Source organism: Lolium perenne, chromosome 3 (assembly GCF_019359855.2).
Source record: "Lolium perenne isolate Kyuss_39 chromosome 3, Kyuss_2.0, whole genome shotgun sequence".
NCBI lineage: Eukaryota > Viridiplantae > Streptophyta > Magnoliopsida > Poales > Poaceae > Lolium > Lolium perenne.
The window spans coordinates 284,602,800-284,618,234 of NC_067246.2; the positions used below are offsets into that span (position 1 = coordinate 284,602,800).

General features: G+C 42.5%; 1 long non-coding RNA gene across 1 annotated transcript; it reads left to right on the forward strand.

Moving 5' to 3' along the window:
* Positions 1 to 7,231: 7,231 nt before the first annotated feature.
* On the forward strand, positions 7,232 to 10,738 carry LOC127344259 (uncharacterized). The gene is made up of 2 exons (XR_007877869.2): positions 7,232 to 7,832; positions 8,667 to 10,738. It is a non-coding gene; the product is annotated as an uncharacterized lncRNA (long non-coding RNA).
* The last annotated feature ends 4,697 nt before the right edge of the window (positions 10,739 to 15,435 follow it).

Below are 15,435 nucleotides of genomic sequence, written 5' to 3' on the forward strand. Positions count from 1 at the left end.
TTGGATAAACGAGATGCTTTTATGTGGCTTTTTATTCTCTGTGATGATTCTTGCATAGCACCTCTATGCAATACTGAGAGAAATAAATCCTTCCAATCCTCCTAGGTAAAAATCTTGTGGAAGGGTAGTGGGATTTGTTGTCTTTGTATTATTCCTTTTTTCCCCATATGTACTCATGCAAAAAGTAAGAACAGATATTGCCTGATCTATCTTGTATTTCTGATAAAGTTCTACCTGTGGCACTTATGTAGTTTGATGACTGGTTCTTCTAGCCCTTGAGATATCCTTCTTCTTGTGGAGTTCTAGCTCCTCCCGACACGGATCTGCTTCCTATTGTTGATCTTGCGGCTCTTGATACGTTGGTGGGTTACGATGTGATGTGTTTCTGCAGTCCCTTATGAGCTGAGATGCTCAAGTGGTGTACGCTCTGGTGAAGATTTAGCCAAATGGTTTGGCTAGTTGTGGTGCTCTTGCTTTTATATTCTTGGGCTATTGTTACGTGTGATCGACAACACATAGTTGCATGTGTTGTGTGTGAGCTGCTAAGTAGGTTGCTTCCCCTCCAAGTGCATGTTGCCAACTTGACTTTCCTTGCCTCACGTGCAAGCCATTGCTCAACCTTGTACTTATCCTATTATGTCTATCTTTGGTACTGTTAAGTGAAAATACTCCTGTTGGCTGCTGTTTCTATATGGCTTTAGTTAATGGCCATTTTGCTTAACTAAGTGTGGATTTAAATTCAGTCCTGCTTATGTACATGTGGTTATTAACTAGTGGCTTAGGATCATACCGACTTTTCCATGTCAGTAATGATCCATTAAAACAACTTTGTGGTGCCTCACGGATTCTAGCTAGATTAGAGGGAAAATATATTGCCTGTATTTAGTGGAGCATCATGTGTTGCCTTGTCCCTCAGAGATGGATCATCTAATGATGCCTTGTGTCCCTGGTTGCCTTCTTGATCACTGGTTTTTCTATGATAATGCCTTGTTGATGCTGAATTCTGATTTACTCCCTCTAATCACAATTTGGGGATCAAGACTATTTCTTGACTCCCAATAGCTAGTTTCTAAAACTAAAATGTCTCCCTAAATGCGGAGACAAACATTTTAACCTTAACACAACATTTCTTTGTCTTTGTTGTTTCTTTTGCAGGGAATGAAGAATAAGGAGATCAAGATTAGATTTAGGGATTCTTTTTTATTTCTTTGTAATCTCCTATTTCTTTTGGAGCTTGTAATTGATTAAGTTATTATAATTCTTAATGTAATATATATTTTCTTTCTTTATCTATTTGTAAATCTTCAATTGTGTTTTATATATTTGTTTGGAAGTCAATTTCCAATTCAAGTTTTATTTGAATTCATGTTATTCATATTTGAGTTCGAATTCAAACTCCTTCCCTCGAAAACATAATAATTCATCAAAGGTCATGTCGAAATTTATTGCACTAGTGTCGATGACCTATATCAATTCTCTCGACACAAGAGAAACCTCGACATCTTTGTGTTTTAAACAAACGCGCGAAAATTCCCCGGATTTTCTATGCATGAATGCAATGCACACATATGTTTCCTCTATTTTTTTGTAACCCCAATCCTGGGATATTACAGTCTCTACCCCTTAAACTAAACTTCGTCCTCGAAGTTTGAGGTCTCTCACGTTTCGGAGTTTGGATCTGACTTGTGCAGGCTATGGCTTTTCTCGAACTCTGTATTGATCTTACTGGATATCATTGAATATATCCCTTGTCCAGATTCTTCCTGGAATCAAACAGTGTCTGTCTCTGAGCCATGGCTTCTTCCTTTAATTCCATGATTTCTTTCAATATCATAATCTTGTTTCCTTTCTCATTGAAGATTCTATGATTGAGACTTCTTCTGGTGCTGCTAGTCAAATATTCCTAATTGGTAAGTAGGTCTTTGTTTCCCTTACTACCAAAAGTGCAATAATGGTACTTAGTAAGGTACTTACCATAGAATGTTCTTAATGGTTTACTTCCCCTCAGAATGGATTAGACTCACTTAGTCCATCCAATCTTGAATTATGATTGATACCTTTAACTATTTTGGTTCGTTTAGGTTCCATGAAAGGAATCTTTCAAATAGACTTTAGTTTTGGTATGGTCAATCTCCTTCGGTCTTTGGACTTCTTGAGCTGTACTTAGTCTACGGTATTTTCTTCGTCCAACTTTATTATTCTTGACTTACTTGAGCTTTCATACTTCTGGGTAAATACTACTCATCTTCTCAAGTTATAGTCCACTTCTTACTTCCTCGAGGTATAAACCTCGGCTTCTGGTCTGACATCCTTCTGAAAGTAGTGTTCGATAATCTTATGAAAATAAGATCGAACTTCCTCTTGGTTCAGACCTTCTTCTTCTATCTTGCTCAAAATATTGAGTTATTGTATATCCAACTCAATCTTTACTCTACCCCTTAGAGTTTTCTTATGGTCTTCAACTCCTTTTCTTCCAACCATTGGATTGATGGTTAGAATATTGGTCTAGGTCTAACTTATGGTTTATACTTCTTCTAAGGTCTCGTGATCGAAGAATGTTTGTGGTGTATCCACTCAATTTGTGGACATCCAACATGAATCCTTCGACTGAATGTTTTATAGGTCATAATTATTTGGCTGAATTTTTTTTTTATTTGTTCACAACTTCTTGGTACAGATAATCCAATTACGAACTACTTGATACCAATTGTGGCTATTTGTTATCTAAAAAATGGATTCTATTATAGGTTCTGATCAAATGGACGAGACATCTTCTACTTCATCTCGTAGTATTGATCCTATATCACAACTGTGGTCTTCTGATACCAACTGTGGTCTTCTTATATCTGCTCTGGTTTCATTTGTCATCTTCCTTCCTTCAGGGTTTATTTTGCAAGAAAACCACTATGAATATAGTATCCAAAGTGATTTCCCATGCATTCCCTCTTCTATATTAACTATGGATCTGCTTGAGCTTCACCATAATCATCATATTTCTCACCTTCATGCTTCTTCCGTACTAAAGTACTCCTCTGTTGAGGCTAAGCATGAGTTTTGATTGATATTTTCTTCAGAGTATTGTGGTTACTTCCCACAACTTTACTTCCTTTTTCTGATGCACCTTTATCTTGTCTTCGGAATCTTTAGAATTCGTCACTTCCTCACACGAATACCATTACCCTCTAGATCTTTAACATCAAGTAAAAACTTGATATTGCAACATGCATTTGCACATCAGAGTCAAACTTCATGTATGGATCTAGTCAAACAATGAAAATCCAATAAAATCCAAGAAGATTCAGCTTTGTGCATATAATACACACCATCATAGGCCTGAATATTATAGTTGAGTAAGACATCTCTAAACATTTGGCTGAGATGTGTAGTATATAACACCACATAAGATAGGTTTATATCGTGATACTTAGCATGAGTATATGGGATTCTACTATTTGTCTCAATATTTACCTTATTTGCACAATTGCAATGAGATAAACTTGACACAAAGTGGTCTGGAATAGTGGAAGTTAACCTAGTTTTGTTTGGAAGTACTAACAAAGTATTACACCATATATAAGTGCTATTGAGGACTATTTTGTATGATACCACTAGTTCTAATATGGTTACTCTGAATACATATTTATTAGGATATAGTTCCTATACTTCTAAGCATTTCTACCATAAGCATATGGTCATGATGTGCTTGGCACACTTCCCATATTTTTGGAATACAATTCTTACACTATTGTTGAACAACTGGCTTCTTATTGTTCTCCTCCTGATATTGATGTTCTAATCCATCACATAATGATTCTCAGGTGAATCATATATGATTAACAACTCTACCATGTAAGTAGACATATATTATTCCTATCACTCTTCCTTATCTCCCATGATTGACTCATCATGGTCTATACTACTTCATATAACTCATATTTATCACTTACTATCAAATGTTTCACAAGTTTGGATAATGTTTCTTACTCATTACTTAACTTGGTCTATATCTTCTATTAGGATATCTTCCTTTGATACTTATTTTTTTTCACTTGATATCACTCCTATTATAAGTCTGGGTAATTCTTTTATTTAATCATAATAAATGTTGGTACACATCTTCCAATAGGATATCTTCCTTATGGTTGTATCCTCTCTTTGGACTACCATGTATTGTATACCAATTATGGTCTACTCATCTATTGTTTTAAGGACTTAATGGTGTACTATATGTTTGGGATTAGTTAACTAACTTTACTTAGGAAAGATAGGTAAAAAGGTTGACTCAAGTGTGTCAGGATTATTCTCAAGTGAATATCCATCTCAAGTCATAAGAAGTATTTGTTTTACCTAGGACAACTTCCTATAGACACTACCAATCCTATAGGTCTCCTTTAAAGGGTTTTAATCCTAGGTCAAAGCATTTGCTCTGATACCAACTGTGGTGACCCGGCATACCACTGCATGGTGTAGTATGCAAGTCTGATATAACACCAATGAAACACCATTCCACTAGTATTATATCGCTCAGAGTGGTACAACAGAAACATATGCGGGTCCAAGGCATGTCTATAGAATTACAACATTGACTCTGTTACATAAGATCAGCACAACCTCCTACTTTACAATGAGGTAAAACGACAAATAAACTCCAGAAGAACGACTCGTAGTCTAATCCTATCACGAACTCTATTTGAAGAGTATTTAACTAGCTAGAGAGGCTAAGCATAGATTCTAGCTAAGTAGGAGCTAGGTTTAGGAAGCTAGTTCCCTTCTATGGCTAAACTAGGTTTTCTCCTTGTTGGATGTGGTATCTTACTCCTCTGACAGGGTCCTGTCTCTTGAAGTAGTTGTTGACTCCTCGGCCTTTGAGTTGCACTGTAGATCCTCCTTCGATGCCTCCATATCTAAGCAGGGGATTTAAGAGTGGGATGAGTACGAGCGTACTCAACAAGTTCATTATAGAAAAGAGGTGTTTAATGCACTAGCTACGACATTAGACCAGAAAGTCTAATACCAATGCAGGTTTTCATAACCATTTCTTCAAAAGGTTGCTTTTATTCAGAAGAACTATGTCCGTCAGCCTTCACCGGTTTACTAGAACTTCATGGAGCTCCTTTAAAGCGGCGTTCGCAGTTCCATATCCCGGAACAGGGAGTGACAGGTCACGATTCATTACACTCTGCAGAGGTGTGTTGCTTTACCCATAAGAGATCTTAACCTTGGTGCCAACCGAGCACGTTACCCGTCCACACTTCCTTTGGTGTGAGGCCCGGTATAAGGTCATAGCCAATCATATTCCTCCGCTACCTCATACACCCACCCTTTGCTGCAAACTCCGACCCTGGGTCCTCGCCGGTGCTCTTATACCAATTAAGGACGGCCCCCGACCACGACAACAGTTCAGGTCTCTACCATGAACTCCTTCGCCGGCAGCTGCAACCCATCATAGACCGCAATAACCGTGGGGACTTCATCGGGACCCCCACCCTACCACTTGTCCTCTCTTGGATCAAGGGTCTACGGTAAAGCGCATCCGTTGATGTACAAGAGGTGGAAATACAATTGACTATTCCGTCCCACTCCAGATCTTATGGTTAACACGGGTATTACGGCACAAGAATCAGCTGACGACATTTGTTGTTTAATCCTAGATGGATATAAACCCTTGCAATGGAACCTCCACCATATCAACACAATCCATGGTTCCATTGCCCACCACATAGTCATATTCATAGTTATGAAAATAGTGGTTTTGGTTTTTTATGCAATAGTGATAAACATAGTACTTTGCAAGTAATTTGATAAAGATACTCAAATGACATGAGCAAGCGATGAACTTGCCTTTCTTGACTGCAAGATTATGCAGGCAAGGTCTTCGATACGCAATAACTCCAAATTCTGAAATAGCATCATCGTCCGGTAAGGACGATGTTTAAAAGAACTGGCAAGATGCTATAATGCATAGTATGAGATGCAATCGCCCCAAGCGTAACCTAACCCCAATGATTTAGGATTAATGAGTTGTATTGATTTGTTTAGAATGTGTTGCACTTTTAGAGTGGTGTAACAAACAAGGTTATTATTAGGGTTTGGTTAGTTTGATATCATATACAAGTAGTGTAATACATCATAATAATAATACTAACACACAATGGAATAGTAGTTGGCATAAGGTTAACATGTAAAGAACAATGGTTAGGTTTAGTACTATAAGACATGGTTAATGATTACTTGTTATATATTTCAAAATAATAACTTTTGAAGAACATGTTTCTTAATGAACAAGAAATACTACAAATCGGACTTTTTGTTTCTAGGGTTTATGATTGGATTCATTGAGTAAGGAATAGTTGGTTCCTAAACAAAAGAGTTCTTTCTACTCTAGTACTTGTAGGGTTTAATTGAATAAGAGCATATGAGGTAAAGTATGACATATGATTGCTACTAGGGTTGATCACAATGGGGTGATACTAAGTATTGGTACCTATAGTGGATGGCATGCAAATTATCAAGTTAGGGTTTATCATTACTGGATCATATAAGGTCTATTCAAAATGAAGACATGAAATGATAACTTCATGTATATTTGGCTTGTTCTATATTAGTAGATCATGAGTATGCATTTATTTGTGGCATAGTATAGATCTATAAGTAAGGTTAAATCCATATGATCTTATTTCATAGGTTCCTAGGATTTTTGAGTTTCACATAAAATTATAGAGTTGGGATTTTACTCCTAATGGAATTAGAGTTTTGGACATGATACCATTAGGGTTTCTAATAATAATTTGTTTAATAAGGTTCAACTTTAAGAAACAACTTTTAAGTTCAAGTTAATAATGGTTTCAACATTTTTCTTATTTTATTTAACTTTTAGAGAAAATAATAATCAGGGTTTATACAATTTAGGGTTTAAATACTAATAATGATAATATTAATAATAAAATTACTTCTAGTATTTTCTTTAATTCCTAATATTATTTAGGAGTTATAAAACAACATATATTTATTTGAAAAGTTTGTTTAGTATTTGTGTAGAGAACATTTTATAGTTTTTAAAATCATAATCGAATAATGATACTAGCTTACACTAATACAGATATGCTACGTATTCTAATTTGATCAACTTGGTTAGGACACACGTACACGCTAGGGGATTATTATAAAATTTTAGAGCTAATTGGGCCAATTAGCAACACATACGCACACTAGCTAGCTGATTCATTGTTGGGCTAAAGCGGATCGGTTCTAGACTTCTAGTAGCACAAACATACGCACGCGATCGAGTCGCATACGTACACATACGAGTCCAGCTCAGCACGCCTCTCTCGCTCGTTTTCATCTCACATACTAGCACGATTGCCCTCTTGGAGATGCGGTGCTGCTGCCGCGCCGCCGGCTGGCGTCTTGGCCGTCACTAGTCGCTTCCGGCGCCGCCGCACGCCGTCGTGGCTCCGTCCTCCTCTCCTCTTCCGAACCCCCACCGTCGCCCCTCTCTTCGTTCACGTGCGCGCGCCCGCGCGGCAAACCCTAGCCCGTGGTTGGCTTGGTCGCCGCCGGCCGCTACCGGCTCTGGCGCCCCTGACTGCTTCCCTTCGTCCACCACGACGCCTCGACATTCTTCCGCGACCACCTCCCGAACCCTCGCTCGACTTGGCCGTGCTCGGCCACCCGCTGGCCTCCCCGATGGTGTGTTGCTGCTGCTGCCTCTTGGGATGGCCGTGGCCTCCCGCATCTCGATGCGGTGGTAAGTCTGGTTGGCCCCTCCTTCGTCTACACATCTTACAAGCTCGGCTACAGCCACGATTATAACTCCGGTTAGGTAATTTCAGGTATGGCCTAGTTCTCCCCTGTCCTCTCGTTTTCGATGATGAATTGGCCCTGGTCGGGTAGTTGATATATTCGTAGAAGATATACATGTGGTGGTGATCACTTATTCATCACAATCTAATGAGCAGAGAACATGATTTGGTACTATGTGCTGGCTAGGTTCAGGGGTATTTCCCTGTGAGATTTTTGGTGATGTGGATGCTTTCCTTCACATGTACTAGGTTTGTGGTACAGAGAATAGGGTGTCCTGCTGGTGATGTTCTGGGTTAGGTTCTAATTTTTATTTAAGTAGATCACATATTCGATTAAATACAGATGAGTATAACTAATGTCATACATCTACTGGTGTTCATAAAAATAGAAGACATGATCTTTTTGGTCTAGAAATCTGGTAAAACTATTCCCAGATGCTGTCACACATAATAAGCTCTCTAAGTAATTTGGTTATGTGTATACACACAAATTTAACTCAACCAATATGTATGTGAGGTCTGAAAGTGAGTACACATAAGGAATAGGTATCGGAATAAAGCATGTTAGCATTTTAAATGTGTGTTGGATCAATTGCTTGGTCAAAAGCATGAGAATAAATGATCCATTACTTTCCCACTTGCTGACATGCATGCTATTGGTGCTTAGTTAGCTTTTATTGATTAAATATAGATTTCTTGTTATATACATGTTTTAAGACAGCTGCTTGTGAACTGATAGTTGGAGGTGGTATCCTGTGTTGGTTGACTAGAATATGGCTGGAATATCACTACTACTTGTATAATACTTGGTTGGCCAGAGATTATTTCCTGTACCCAAGTTGATTCCTGTAGTATGTTGATTAGGTACTGGCGGCTCTATTGGTTTGCTACATATTGGTGATGCCCCTGATTCACTTCTGGTTGAATTTAAACAGCTAGATAAATGTATGGTTACTTACTAATTGGTTGTGTTAGTGGGGTATTGAGATGCATTCATGGACTGCTGCTTATGTATGGATGCTTTATATTGATACTACTGTCTATGATTAAAAGATTATGCTGCTGGCATGTTATTTGCTTGTAGCTGTCTAATATGACAGTGAATAAATGTTAGCAATGATTCCTTGTTGGAACTAGGAAAATGATTTGAATTTATTTGGTATGATTTGCAAGTGCGGCTACTTGTTGGAGTTGTACTGTCCACATGACAGTTGGTAATTGGAGAAATTCAGTTATATTTTGGTGTACCTTATTGGTGAATTCTCATATACAGGATGCAACTATTGTTGCCTGTAACTGATGAGTTGCTGGAGGGTTTACTTGTGAGCTTATACTCCTGTTTATAGTGCTCTTGCTGCTGTTGAGGATTACTAGATCATGTGCATGCATGATCCAGTCATGTTTTTGTGGGATTTGGAAATAGAGCAGCAGTAGGTGGCCTTAACTGGTTGCCACTGCTGTTCACAAAAAAATATGATAAGTTCAGATACTTTACTTGTTGGTTAGTTTGTGGCTTGCCGCTTGTGTGCAGAATGAATACTGCACCCTCCTTGAATATTTTCTATGTGTTAGATATTAAGCTGAGAAGAACAGATCCTTGGTTGATTTCTTTGTCTAGCCTGTGATGCAAAGGCTGAGGCAAAATCTTGGATAAGAACAGATGCTTTTATGTGGCTTTTTATTCTCTGTGATGATTCTTGCATAGCACCTCTATGCAATACTGAGAGAAATAAATCCTTCCAATCCTCCTAGGTAAAAATCTTGTGGAAGGGTAGTGGGATTTGTTGTCTTTGTATTATTCCTTTTTTTCCCCATATGTACTCATGCAAAAAGTAAGAACAGATATTGCCTGATCTATCTTGTATTTCTGATAAAGTTCTACCTGTGGCACTTATGTAGTTTGATGACTGGTTCTTCTAGCCCTTCAGATATCCTTCTTCTTGTGGAGTTCTAGCTCCTCCCAGCTTCTGGATCTGCTTCCTATTGTTGATCTTGCAGCTCTTGATCTGTTGGTGGGTTCTGATGTGATGTGTTTCTGCAGTTCCTTATGAACTGCAGATGCTCAAGTGGTGTACGCTCTGGTGAAGATTTAGCCAAATGGTTTGGCTAGCTGTGGTGCTCTTGCTTTTATATTACTGGGCTATTGTCTGTGTGATCGACAACACATAGTTGCATGTGTTGTGTGTGAGCTGCTAAGTAGGCTGCTTCCCCTCCAAGTGCATGTTGCCAACTTGACTTTCCTTGCCTCACGTGCAAGCCATTGCTCAACCTTGTACTTATCCTATTATGTCTATCTTTGGTACTGTTAAGTGAAAATACTCCTGTTGGCTGCTGTTTCTATACGGCTTTAGTTAATGGCCATTTTGCTTAACTAAGTGTGGATTTAAATTCAGTCCTGCTTATGTACATGTGGTTATTAACTAGTGGCTTAGGATCATACTGACTTTTCCATGTCAGTAATGATCCATTAAAACAACTTTGTGGTGCCTCACGGATTCTAGCTAGATTAGAGGGAAAATATATTGCCTGTATTTAGTGGAGCATCATGTGTTGCCTTGTCCCTCAGAGATGGATCATCTAATGATGCCTTGTGTCCCTGGTTGCCTTCTTGATCACTGGTTTTTCTATGATAATGCCTTGATGCTGAATTCTGATTTACTCCCTCTAATCACAATTTGGGGATCAAGACTATTTCTTGACTCCCAATAGCTAGTTTCTAAAACTAAAATGTCTCCCTAAATGCGGAGACAAACATTTTAACCTTAACACAACATTTCTTTGTCTTTGTTGTTTCTTTTGCAGGGAATGAAGAATAAGGAGATCAAGATTAGATTTAGGGATTCTTTTTTATTTCTTTGTAATCTCCTATTTCTTTTGGAGCTTGTAATTGATTAAGTTATTATAATTCTTAATGTAATATATATTTTCTTTCTTTATCTATTTGTAAATCTTCAATTGTGTTTTATATATTTGTTTGGAAGTCAATTTCCAATTCAAGTTTTATTTGAATTCATGTTATTCATATTTGAGTTCGAATTCAAACTCCTTCCCTCGAAAACATAATAATTCATCAAAGGTCATGTCGAAATTTATTGCACTAGTGTCGATGACCTATATCAATTCTCTCGACACAAGAGAAACCTCGACATCTTTGTGTTTTAAACAAACGCGCGAAAATTCCCCGGATTTTCTATGCATGAATGCAATGCACACATATGTTTCCTCTATTTTTTTGTAACCCCAATCCTGGGATATTACAACTCCTTCCCCACCTGCCTATATTCCGCCGTGTTTGGACGACGGCCTATCTGGCTGCTCTTCCGCCGACCTGTTTTCCGGCCTGCTTGCTCGTCGTCGCTCGCGGCTCGGGTTGCCTCGACCACGCCCGTCAGGTGTTCATCCATTTGCCTCGCCGGCCATGGACTCGGACGAAGAGGAGGAGCAGATGTTCGTCGAGCTTATGCAAGAAGAGATGGCAGCAGCCGCCCAAGACGACGAGCACATGATGATCCTTGGTTGCTTGGCAAGCATGTACGCCGGAGTGGCAACTCGTCGGCGTGGTGGGTCGGCACGAGGTCGCCGGAAGTGCAAGCCGAGACAGCGAATGGAGGGCTACTGCATGTTGTACGCCGACTACTTCGCCGACAATCCATTGCACGGTGAGACTGTTTTCCGGCGTCGTTTCAGGATGAGCAGAAAGCTATTTCTGCAAATTGTGTATGCCATCCGCCACTTTGATCCCTACTGCAGATGCAAGGCGGATTGCACTGGTTTGGTTGGATTTTCGTCACTGCAGAAGTGCACAGTGGCTATGAGGATGCTGGCGTATGGAGCTCCCGGTGATACTGCAGATGACTATCTTCGGATGGCGGAGTCCACCGCCCTTGATTGTTTCTACCGGTTCTGCAGGGCCGTCATAGCAGTGTTCGGGGACTATTTCTTGAGATCACCCACTGTCGAAGACACTCAGAGGATCCTTGCAACAAATGAAGCTAGAGGTTTTCCAGGGATGCTTGGAAGCATTGACTGCATGCATTGGCAATGGAAGAACTGTCCGTTTGCGTGGCAGGGAATGTACAAGGGTCACAAAAAGGCTGCACCGTGATACTTGAAGCCGGTGGCTACCCATGATCTATGGATTTGGCACTCTTTCTTTGGTATGCCTGGATCCAACAATGACATCAACGTCCTAAAGCGCTCCCGGTCTTTTCCAAGCTTGTTGAGGGTCATGCTCCCCGGTGGACTATGTGATCAATGGTCGGCACTACAACAAAGGATACTACCTTGGACGGTATCTATCCAAAGTGGGCAACATTTGTGAAGACGATCTCCAACCCTAGCACCCCCAAACTTTGCGAGTTTGTCAAGAAACAAGAAGCTTGCCGAAAAGACGTCGAGCGAGCATTTGGTGTCCTACAGCCAGAGATTTCTTTGTCGTCAGGTTCCCGCTATGACTTGGTCCAAAGATCGGATGTGGGAGGTGATGAAGCTGCCGTGTGTGCCTACACAACATGATTATTGAAGATGAGCGAAAGCATCAGGTTCCTCTGGTGAGCAAGAAGCACCATATGAGAGAGAGGGTCCTCTTGCATGACCTAATCACCAGTGCCTCCATCACGGGCCGCCTTCATTGCTATGCGCCAGAGATTCGAGACTCTACATTGCACCTGCTGCAAGATGATCTGGTGGAGCACATATGGAGGCTCCGAGGCAACGCCAACGCCGACGCCAACTAGTCTGTCTTAATTTGTTTGAAAAATTGTGAAATTTGTGTGCTTCATTTGTTTCAGCACTTGTTAAACATTGTACTGTTATCGCCGAATTTGTTTCAGCAATTTTCGTCCTCTTGTTTGCCGAACTTGTTAAATTTTATGTTGAATTTGTTTGAAATATGTCAAATGGTCGAGGTTGGGGGTTTCCTGCCGGGGGGACGGCTGGAACTTCGGCGCTCCCCACGCCAAAACTTCATCCAATCCGGACGAAAATTTCGCCGGATTTGGGCGTGGGGAGCGCCAACGAGTGGGGATGCTCTTAGTAGCAAGCAAGGATTGGTCACGGAAGCTATTTCATGCTTGCTGAGTATGTACTACTTTCTTCAGCCCATAGTAAAAGAGAAGCAGGGCTGAAGTAAGAGCATCTTCAGTCGAATCCCAAACGACGTCCGACAAAAGTGTTAGATTAGTCGTTTAGGAGATGTCCCGAATTCGCGTTTTGGGGGCACTCGTTACTAGCCGCGTCCCCCAAACGTGACCTCCAAATGAAAAATAAGTGTAAAAATTGTGTCCGGCGTCCCTGATAGAGCTTCTATACGCAGGGGATGGACCAGAGACGCCGGACAATATTTAGGCCACGTCCGGACCGAAGCGGTCTTTGAAGCGCGCAATTGGGACGTTTTTTTGTCCGATGTCCCCCAGGGCTCTTCGCCGCCCTGGCCCCCACTAGGGTAGCTAGCACGAGGGGACACCCCAGGCCACCTTCGAACTACATGTTTTTTTTCGAAATGGGGGTGTACCCCGGTTTCTGCATCATGACGATGCACACGGCCCTTTATTAATTAATGGATCCAAAAAGACCTTCGAACTACATGTAGCTACATTATTGTCGCTGCAGGCAACGAAAGAAAATGCAGCCACGCTAGCCGTGGCCAGGGTGGCCTGGGGCCTGTCTCCGCCCGGGCCCTATGCGGTCGCCCATGGTAGCCATGGTTCAGGGCCAACCCTGCTGTACATGACTGCATTCCTTAATCATCTCGTTGCCTCACTGCAAATGTAACAAATGAGCTGAAAATGTACATAATGCTAGTTGGCTTTAGACCCTTCGGTCTAGAAGTCAGTGGGCAGAACTTCCAAAGATACCTATGATCATCGATGATGCCATCAGCTATCTTGCATCTTACCGGAGAATTCAGTGTACAGAGCACTTGTTTCCCTTTTTTCTCATGTATGCAAGTATGTTACCGCTGTGAATTTAACAAAATCTAAAGGAGATCTCTGTCATCTTCATCCTAAAAATAAGCACATCCAATGCTTGTAAATGATATTGGTGATTGTTCTATTCCTACATCGATTATATACAAGATGTAGTTAAATGCGTATGCAACTATTTTTCTCAAAACATCTATAAATTTAACTTGTTTATATCAAATGTTTCAGCGCGCGGAAAATCATCTAGTTGTAGTTAAAAAAGAAGCTGCCAATTTCCGCTGCCCCGACTCTGACCTAAGAGCATCTCTAACAGAGCCCGTAAAAGGCCCAAAATCGAAAAATAACCGCCGTTTTACGGGTTCGGGGCGAAAAACGGCGCCGATCAGTGACCGAAAACGGCCCAAAACCGAAAATATTTTTCGGGCTGCGTTCGGTTCGCTCCGTCGGCCTGTATTTGTGGGGGCCGACGGAGCGAACCGGACGCAGCCCGAACCCAATCTCTAATTTGCGCGCGAGGGAACCTTCAGCTCGTCCCAACCGCCGCCGCCCCAGCCGATCTGTGCGCCCTCGCTTCCTCTGTGCCGCCAACCTCCGATTTGTCCCCGATGAGTCTCGAATCGACCCCGCCGGCCGCCGTTGCTACCCCGCCGGCCGCCGTTGCCACGCCGCCGTTGCCACGCCGCCGGCGCCGGCACCGTCTCCCGAGGTCGCCGCCTCTTCCGCCGCTCCACCAACAATCCCGGCCACCGCTCCGACCCCTGTGACCCCCGCGGTCTCGTCGACGACTGCGGCGAAGAGGCGGCGCGCGGGAACGCATCTGTTCCCGCAAGCCGGTGCAGGGGCGGTCCCCGGTGGTGGGTCGGCGGTGAAGCCGAAGGCCGTCCGTGCGAGACCGAAGAGTTCGGGTCCGAAAAGGACCAAAGTGAAGGCGGCGATTGGCCGTGGCCCCGCGCCTCCCTGCCCATCTCCGCCTACGCCGCCGCCGCCGCCTCCGGAAGCCACCGCGGCCGCCGCCCATCCCGTGCTCGACGATGGCGCAGCAAGGTACACATGAACTTTCCTCCGTCTTTTCCATTGCAAACCCGTACCGAGGCCTCGTCAAATTAGGAACGATTCCACCACGTACATGGAGATGTTGGGGGAGGTGAACATTAACCCACTCCCGCCATTCGGCAACGAGAACTACTGCGCGGAAGAAGGGGAAGAAGGGGAAGAAGGGGACGAGGGGGACGAGGAAGAGGACGACGGTGTGGTGGAGGTCACGGCCGATGGAAGTCGGAAGAAGAGGCGGGCCAACAACTATACGGAGATTGAAGACGCCACCTTGTGCCGGGCTTGGGCCTCCGTGGGGATGGATGCTGTCTCCGGCACGGATCAAACAGGCAAGCGCTACTGGCAGCGCATCGAGGACAAGTTCCACAAACTCATGCCGCGCGTTCGCCATCCTGTCGATCGCACCTACCGTTCCCTCCAAGGTCGTTGGGACGCGATCAAACCGGCGTGTAGCCGGTGGGCAGCAAAGGCCAAAGCCAAGTTGGAGGAGATGAGGATCGATGTGAAGAAGGCCAAAGCAACGAAGCTACTATTGGCCGAAGAGAGGGAAATCATGATGATGAACACGAAGGAAATGAATGAGGTTCAGCTGGAGTGGTGGAAGGAGGTCTCGGTGGAGATCACGACGAGGCGAAGAGCTGCTCGTCAACAGGCAA